Raw genomic sequence first — 10,000 nt, 5'->3', positions numbered from 1 at the left:
ATGAATTGCACCAAAAATGATGCATGAATCAGTGATTAAAACTGAGAGGAATATATAATCTGAGTATTAACTAAAATGGAATAAATGGGATTTAATAGAAAAAAAAAAATAATATATAAAAAAATTATAATAATAAAAAAAAATATATATATATATATATATATATATATATATATATATATATATATATATAAATTAAATTATAAATATATATATTAATTTAAAATAGTGATGTCAAAAAATTATTCACGCTTAAGTGCATACAAAAAGTTTTTTGTATAATATGCTTGTATACTGTTTATATTTATTATGTGTATATAAATACAAACACATAGATATATAAGTGTGTATATATATATATATATATATATATATATATATATATATATATATATACGCATAGATATGTTCCTAATATATACTGTGTATTTTATTTAATTAGATGAATCATTTAATAGCACTGATTTAAAATGGTTACATCTCTTAAAATTAGATTTCTGAGAGTTAAATAATACGTGCATTTTGAGAGTCTCAAAGCAATCGTTTTTTCACTCTAAATCAACGTATTTAAACGTTTGGTAACATTAACACTAACAAACTCTATTAAAAAGCTCTTTTTTATGACAGATATCTATTTCAGTCAGAACGGGTTGCGATCTCAAGATTTACGTAATTGGAAAGCTTCGGCGGAAGGAAAGATTTTCAGTGAACAGCAGCCTAAAGTTTTGAGATCACTAAGCGTCCGTCAAAATTATTAGGCTGAACGCTTTAAAACTTCAAAAGCAGCTCGTCGCGGCGGTGGGAAGATTGCTAGGCTGCTAATTGAAGACTACATCCAAAGAAAGTTTGGAGCTGGATGTAAAACTGCTTTAGTGAACACTTTATTACAGATCATTTACAAACGGCACGTGTTTTTCAGTACGAACTTTGGTCTGACAAATCCTTAGATAGATTTAGATCATTTTTTCTGGAAAAAGAAAAAGAAAAAGAAACGTTTCTCCACAGAAATCTAAAATTGTAAATATTATTTTGTGTTGTACATAAATATATACCAAACAAATACACAAAATGAAATATTAGTGCACAAATAATATCAAATCTTCACGTGGAACCATTTTAAAATATATTAAATATATATAAATATATATAAATATGTATTAAATATATATATATATATATATATATATATATATATATATATATATATATTTAAATATATTTATGTGTATTTAAATATATATAAATATATATATTATATATAAAAAAATATATATATATATATATATAAATACATATATATATTTAAATTATATAATAATACAATATATATATATATATATATATATATATATATATATATATATATTTAAATACACATATATATATTTAAATATATATATATATATATATATATATATATATATATATATATATATATATATATATATACACATAAATATATTTAAATATATATATATATATATATATATATATATATATATATATATATATATATATATATATATATATATATATATATATATATATATATACTATGAACTATGAACTACATCGTATTTTTTACTGTAAAAATAAGACATAAAAAGATTAATTTGATTCATTTATGGCCTAAAATGTGCACATATTGAACTTACAGATACTTTAGAAATAAAACATGCACTTTAAGCGCTAATGAACAGAAACAGGAGTCTTGCTCACTCGGAGGAGCGGCCAGCGCTAGCAGTAGGAGGTGTACGAAGCACTTTAAGACCCGGCGTAGTGGAAGAATCAGATTGGTGGGAGCTAGCGTGGAGCTCGGTGTGTTTGGAGCAGAACCTGACGGCGGGGCGTCTCCTCAGATCACTGCCTTCAGCCTTCCGCTCGCTGGGGATTTCTCTCTCACGCTTTTCCACTCCACCTCCTCCTCCTCCGGGAATTACAGAATCCTGGCATTCCTTACGGGATACAGCCGCTGTAAGGATAACTCAATCAGCGCGGATTTCTCCAAAGCGGCCTTATTACAGCTAAAACGTTACAGATACGAAATAATCTTTTATTCTAGCTAGTTGCGGCATTTCTCGCTTTCGTTCAGTTTTACTTGATTTACTTAAATATCATTTCAACTGAAAAATAAAAATGAATACAAAGAACTTTAGGACTTGAAGGGAATAAACTATATAGACAGCAAAAAAATACTTAACGACACTAGTCACAACGTTCCTAAAACCTTAAATAAATAAAAATTCAAATAAGAAAACTGCAAAAATTGACAAATAATTAAATGACAGCAGAAAAATTACGAAAAGCTAGACAGCTAGATATTAAACAAAAAAATGCTAAAATACAAATTAATGTAGACAGAAAAAAATTACTTGAATAAAAGGACAAAATCACAAAATTATAAATGAAATAAAAACACAAATAAATAAATTAAAATAAGAAAACTGCAAAAATGAGAAAAGTTTTTAAATAAAATATAATTAAATGAGCTAGAGAGCTAGATATTAAACAAACAAAATGCTAAAATACTAATTAATAAAAATTATATATGCAGAAAAATAAATTACTTGAATAAAAGCACAAAAATTCTAAAACCTTAATAAAAATAAATAAAAACTATATATATAAAAATATATAATATATAAATAAATATTGCAACACACACACAAAAAATGACACTTAAAAATAAATACATTAATAAAAACTCTAAATTATTAAAACAGAATTAAAACGACAGACTCAACAAAATTGCTACGATTTTAAAATACAAGCGAATAAAAACTATTTAGGCCTTTTTTTACAAATGACAAAACTAAAAGAAATGACAAAAAAACGTGAACTGAAATAACCTACAGTGTATAGATAGAAAGTATAAAAACACATTATATTGATCAAAAAACCGACGGAACTCAACGAAGCTTAAACGATTACCTGCAGGTTGAATGAGAAGTGATGGAGCGTGTTGTTGGTGTTATCAGGGTGCAGAGATGACCACACACCACGACTCTGAGGTGGCCAGGGACCGGGTCAGAAACCTCAACCTTAAACCACAAAACACGACTAACCACAATATAACCCTCACACTGGTATTTGCCCGCATGCTGGCCTGCACAGGAACCGATGTGGATATCTTTATCTTGATTCACAAATACAGATCAAGAAGATTTAATGCGTGCCTTTTACTCTCTCCCTCTCTCCGGTTCTTGTAAGTTAAAGTTTTCTTTTGATATTACTGGTTTTATCTGCCAATCAATTGGTTGTCGGGCAGATTTTACAACTCCTAGCCGATTAATCGGTTAAAGGCCACTTTTTGCAAATTTATCATCAGTTATAGGCTAATTATTGTTTTTAAACGTATTTGTCAGTTCCTTCCAAAGCGCAGACTGATTAAGTAGTTATTGGCCAGATCTCATCAAATTTGGCAAAATTATCGGTTATTGGCCAGATTTGAACAGAACTGCTTTCTTTTGATGTTACTGGTTTTATCCACAAATTAATATGATGTTGGTCGGACTTTACAACTTTATCAGCATCTGCAAAAGCACTGGCCAATTAATCTGTTACTAGCCACAATTTACTTAGTTATCAGTATATGCACAGATTTTATTTGAAAGCTGAATGTTTTCTGTGGATATTAATGGTTTTATCCACTAATTAATTGGTCGTTAGGCTGCAAAGTGGTGGAAAACTTATAGCAAACACCCAGAAACTTTCCAAAAATCTCTGGAAGAATCCAGAAAATCCTATAAAGTTTCCCAAATTTCCTGGGATTTTTCCATCTTTTTGCAACCCTAGTTGTAAAGGCAATTATACAGCTTAGTCTGCAAAGCTCTAAATAATCAGCTATTGCTACGTTTTAAGACGTAGTCATTGGTGACTGGACAGATTTGACAACTTTGTTACCAAATTTGTGCAAAATTATCGGTTATTGTTCAGAAAGCATGCTGAAAGCTACATGTTTTATCTTCATTACTGGTTTTATCTGCCAATCAATTGGTTGTCGGGCAGATTTTAAAACTCCTAGCCGATTAATCGGTTAAAGGCCACTTTTTACAAATTTATCATCAGTTATAAGCTAATTATTGTTTTAAAACGTATTTGTCAGTTCCTTCCAAAGTGCAGACTGATTAAGTAGTTATTGGCCAGATCTCATCAAATTTGGCAAAATTATCGGTTATTGTCCAGAAAGCATGCTGAAAGCTACATGTTTTATCTTCATTACTGGTTTTATTTGCACATGAATCTGTCGCTGGTTAGACTTCACAACTTTATCGGTATCTGCAAAAGTTCTGGCCAATTAATCGGTTATTGGACATATTTAAAAAATGAGTTATCGGTATCTGCACACATTTTATTCGAAAGCTGAATGCATTCTTCTGATATTCCTGGTTTTATCCCCCAATTAATTGGCTGTTAGGCTGCAAAGTGAAAATGTGCGCTAAATTTCCAGAAACCTTCCAAAAAAAGTTTCCAAAATTTCTGGAAGGTTTCTGAAATTTAATGGGAATGTTTCAACTTTTTGCAACCCTAGTTGCAAGTCGGAATTTAAAACTTAATATCTGCAAAAATGTAATAAAAATAATCATTAATATCTGAAAATCTATTGGCTGATTATTGGCCAAATTTTACATCATTATTATTAGTATCTGCAAAAGTGCCAACCGATTAATTGGCTATTTTTGGCTAGATTTAGGGTCTAGTTATCAGAATCAGCACATTTTTCATTGAAAAGCTACAACCTAATCAATATCTCGAAAAGAACCAACCAATGAATTGGTTATTGGCCAAATTTTACAGCTTAGTTATCAATATCGGCAAAACTATTGGCTAATTTTTGGCTAATTATCGGCAAAAATAGAAACACAACTCTTCCTTTCTTTCACTCGTAATAAAATAACTTGCCCAAACTATAAATACTGTAGCGTAAAATCATGAGTGCATGTCCTATTGCTTTAATAAGCCCACATTTTCCTAATAATAACGTGCATGCGTATGTTGGAGCCGCTCAGATCTCACTGAGCTGAATGCGATTGTGTTCAGATACACCTGTATGATCCGCTGAAGATCACAGCACAAAGCTCAACACCTGAGCGACTCAAACACGCACAGACCCGCATAGGAAACAAGCGCTGCTTTTGTCACACGTGCCTTTTGTACGGCAAGCTGAAGACCCTTTGAAGACTTTCCGAAATCCAGCGAGGAAGCCTGAAGGCTGTTTATTTAGCTGCAGCGTGTGTCCGTGTCTTTTCAAACTCGAGACTAGTTAGCGGTGTTTGTACATCCGTGAGAAGGGCCAAAACCCCGAATCTACAGCCTGAATGCTGCTTCACACCATTTATGTCAATTCTAGTCAAACGTCCGAACAGGCAAATGTAAACACGGGCCACAAAAGCTGCCTTTCCTCTACCTCACAAAGAAAGCATTAGCAAAGCCATTGAAAGACCTCATTTCTTCAATGACTTATTATTTTTCCATAAAGCGTGTCTTTCTGTGGCTCTTATAGATACATTGACCTCAATGGACTGCAGGTTTGATTTACAACAGGACTTTTGTGTTCAGTATATAATGCAGGATAATAACTATACTTCTCATACTATTTCTCTAGTATGTATACTGTGCAACATGTTTATAGAATATCAAGATGATCTACTACATGCGCTAAAATGTGCAGTCCGAAACACTTCAGGAACGACTGTGTCTCATGATGCAATACGCTCAGTTTGACCTTCTGTTTTCAGCCTTAAAACGCCATTGCAACAACAAAAATAAATGAATAAATAAAAATACTCTTTCACAAAATGTACAAATCTAGTTTTACTGTAGTACAAACTATAAAGCCACATAAACACCTCAGCAAAATCATTGCAATCACCTAGCAACCATCAAAGAGATCCTACAAACAACAATAAACAAAACACTTTACAAACAGCACAGCAACAAATTTAGTAACACCCAACAATTTTATATCGCCACCTTGGCAACAGCCAATACCATAAAAACAGCATATCACCACCCTGGCAACAACTAAGAATACCATAGAAACTGCATAGCAACACCCTGACAACCACCAAGATTCTCATAGAAACTGCATAGCAACACCCTGGCAACCACCAAGAATCTCACAGAAACGGCATAGCAACACCCTGACAACCACCAAAATTCTCATAGAAACTGCATAGCAACACCCTGACAACCACCAAGATTCTCATAGAAATTGCATAGCAACACCCTGACAACCACCAAGATTCTCATAGAAATTGCATAGCAACACCCTGACAACCACCAAGAATCTCATATAAACTGCATAGCAACACCCTGACAACCACCAAGAATCTCATAGAAACGTCATAGCAACACCCTGTCAACTACCAAGAATCTCATAGAAACTGCATAGCAACACCCTGGCAACATCTGAGAATACCATAGAAACTGCATAGCAACACCCTGACAAACAAAAATCTCATAGAAACTGCATAGCAACACCCTGACAACCACCAAGAATTAGAATCTGCATATCACCACCCTAGCAACCACCAACATTACCATAGAAACTGAATATCAACATGCTAAAAAGTAAAGAGCATATTAAACACCTTAAAACTGTGTATCAGCACCTTGTCAAGCACCCAGAAGAGCCTGGAAACAGCATGTCAACACATTGTAATAATGCTAAATATATACAGTATGTTGATACCAGGATCAAAACTGGCAAAGCAACATAATAACAAAAAGAATCACAGAATGTTTAGAATCTTCTAAAGGGAGAGTTTGAATCTGGAGTGGTTTCTGGAGTGGATCACAAAGATATCAGAACAGATCTGTCCATCAAAACACTTTGACAAGCATGAGCAGGGAATCCCGAGTAACGTTTTGAAGAGTTTCATTATAATCAATCAGTGGCCAGTGTCGGAGGGAGTGATTTGTGTCTAATCAGGGGTCAGCGGTTCAGTCTGACTCCCCTCTGATTCCCACAGAATAAGTTAAGCCTTGATCAGCTTCACTGACTAGTCCCTTGAGCTCCTGCTCTGTGGCACTGCTGAGAAGGTGCCCTTTAGCCCTGACTTAAGATCAGTCTGAGGAGATCTTTCTGAACACTCGAGGTATAGATTTATCAAGGCCTCTTAATACGGTTTCCTCTACACCGACCTTCTCTCTCTTACTCTGTTCTTATCAAATGAACCCTCTGTGGGACGCTGAAATGTCAGGGTCAAAGTTCAAAGCAATGGGAAATGTATAGCGCAAGTGTTCACTAACACGGCAGCGTTAAGATCCGACGTTACGAGAAACAATGACGAGACCAAAACAGGTTCCTTTTTCACAGGCACCCAAAATACCCTGGAAACCTTGTCACCGTGTAAAAAAAAAAAATGTTACACAAATACGCCTTTGCACTCCACGTAGTAACACCCTGGCAACCATAAAGAACACCCTAAAACTGCAGAAACTACCTACCAACCAAAGTACAAAGACAGTAAAAACCACACACACAAACTCCTACACACACATAAACACACAAAAAAGCTAAGCAACTGCATAACAACACCCTGGCAACCACCCCCCAAAAATTATGAACTGCATATGTTGTAAAAAAAAAAAAAAAAAAGCACCCTGGTAACCATCCAAAATACCCTAAAAACAGCCAGCAAAATTGTTAAATGAAAACAAAAACGCCTTAGCAACACCTTGGCAACCACCTAAAAAAATAAAAACTGCCTAGCAACATTGTTAAAGGAGAACAAAAAAGCCTTAGCAACACCCTGGCAACCACGTAAAAGACTGCCTAGCAACATTGTTAAAGGAGAACAAAAACGCCTTAGCAACACCCTGGCAACCACCTAAAAAAACTCTTAAAACTGCAAAGCAAAATGGAAATTGATTTTACAATCACTTAAAGAATGTACAAATCTGTTTTGAAGAAAAAAAAACACAGCAGAACAACAAACTGCAAAATAAACACACACACACACACACACACACACACACACACACACACAAACCCTCCTTAGCAACACCCTGGAAACCAATCAGCCAGAATACAGTAGAAACTGTGACCGAACATAACAAACACACGAAGCATCTAAGAAACTGCCCAACCAGATACAGAGAGAGCTGAAAATACACACAGGCCTCTTCAGGGATGTTTAAGGGAACTATAACAAGAGACAAACCTGTCTGGGTATTTTTGTATATTTTAACATCCTAATCACAATCACACATTTACTATAGTAAAACCACGGCTAGTTTTCAGAAGCATTGCTGGGGTCCCCTTCAAACATTCCCTGTCTGTGATGAATCTCTGATTCTTTCTTTCTATTTGCGTGTGTTTTCTTAAGTTGCAGCGTGCCCAGAAACACCCTACAAACCGCATAGCCATGTTCCTGAACAGTCAAAAAACTACAATCACGCAACCACCTGCGACGCCCTACAATCACGACGGTGAATTCTGCACAGGCTGGCAGTGGCGCTCGTATGTTCAGGAAACACACAAACCCAAAGGCTTTAAGCTCATTCTGCTGAAGCTCGCTGCTGCCCTCTACACAGCGGAGGAGGAACTACATCGCTTCAGCAAAACCATCCAAAAAGCACATATTCTGTGGCATTCTAGCGACAGGTGGCTGTTTCTTCCTGTACTATAAACTGCCCAAAAGCGTCCACAAACCCATTCCAGGTGTTCGACTTCGCTTTTCCAGACAGGAAATGACATCACAAGCGCACCTGGCGCCCGTCTCGGTCCAGCTTGCCGTCAGCGCGGTTTCTTTCGCACCGCTAACGTGATTAATCCCGTCACTTTTCCGCACAGATGCGCTGGTGTAATTATTTGTTTTAAAGATATAAACGAGCCGAAAGGCCCCTGGAGTGATGTGTACGTTAAAACTCCATCACACACTCCACAGATGTGCGTTAAACGTCCTCTAACGCGCTGGAGCCAGGTGTCCGCTGCGGATGTCTCCGTGTTAAAGCAAACACTCGGAAACGTTAGCGTAATTATTTGTGACACTCAAAGAAGGTCACCATTCAGGGCACTTCCTGTTTTCTGGGTTCTCATCCTGAAGACTACAGACAGACAACAACCTTCCCAGAACACCTTCTCTCTTAAAAGCACAGGTTCTTCGACGCTTCTGGAGCCTGAAAGCGCAACGAATAATCAAAAACGATTAGTTAAACGCTTACGCATGCGACTCTCTTCAAGAGCAAAAGCACAAGATCGTTTGTCGTATTCATTGCAATATTTTTCATTTCCAAATACATCACAGGCGTATTTATTATCAGAACATCAACTGCACCTGCTAACCCGGTAGGATTTAGCTAGAAATCATCAGTCACCAAAAACCTTTCCACCGCAATATTCTTGTTTAAAATAAAATAAAAAAATCCTGAAATTAAAGGGAAAGGGAAATAAACCCGAACAGGCTCTCAAACCCTCCCAGCCGGTGATTGCACAGTTCTGTGCATCAGTTTTCTCATTTTGAAAGACTGCAAGCATGAATCTCGATTCTATTGCGCCACCTAGCGGTCCGGTAGACTATATACACAGCAACGGCATCCTGTCGGTTTAATTCTATTCCTTTGCATGATGTATAAATAATATGAAAAGCAACAAACTGGAAAAAAAAATAAATAAATAAAATAAATAAATAAATAAATAAATAAATAAATATATATATATATATATATATATATATATATATATATATATATATAAATGAAAAATGTTAAATAACTAAATTCAAATGAAAAATAACATATGTAATAACAATAATAATAATAATAATAATAATAATGCTATTTATAAAATTATAACGTATAATTATAATTATACTTTTAGTCGATTTTTGACCAGCACTTAGAACTGTACCAGAAATCAACAGTATTCATCGGTATTAAATCCACGGAATAAACATTTATCTTTAGACAGGACACACATGCAAATTAATTGAGTAATACGTCTCCATTATGCATTAAATAATAGAGACGTATTACTTTTTTGATGGGCAGACAT

Source organism: Puntigrus tetrazona, chromosome 25 (assembly GCF_018831695.1).
Source record: "Puntigrus tetrazona isolate hp1 chromosome 25, ASM1883169v1, whole genome shotgun sequence".
In the NCBI taxonomy this organism is placed as follows: domain Eukaryota; kingdom Metazoa; phylum Chordata; class Actinopteri; order Cypriniformes; family Cyprinidae; genus Puntigrus; species Puntigrus tetrazona.
The sequence above is the reverse complement of the archived record's forward strand: the minus strand, read 5'-3'. Positions refer to the sequence as shown.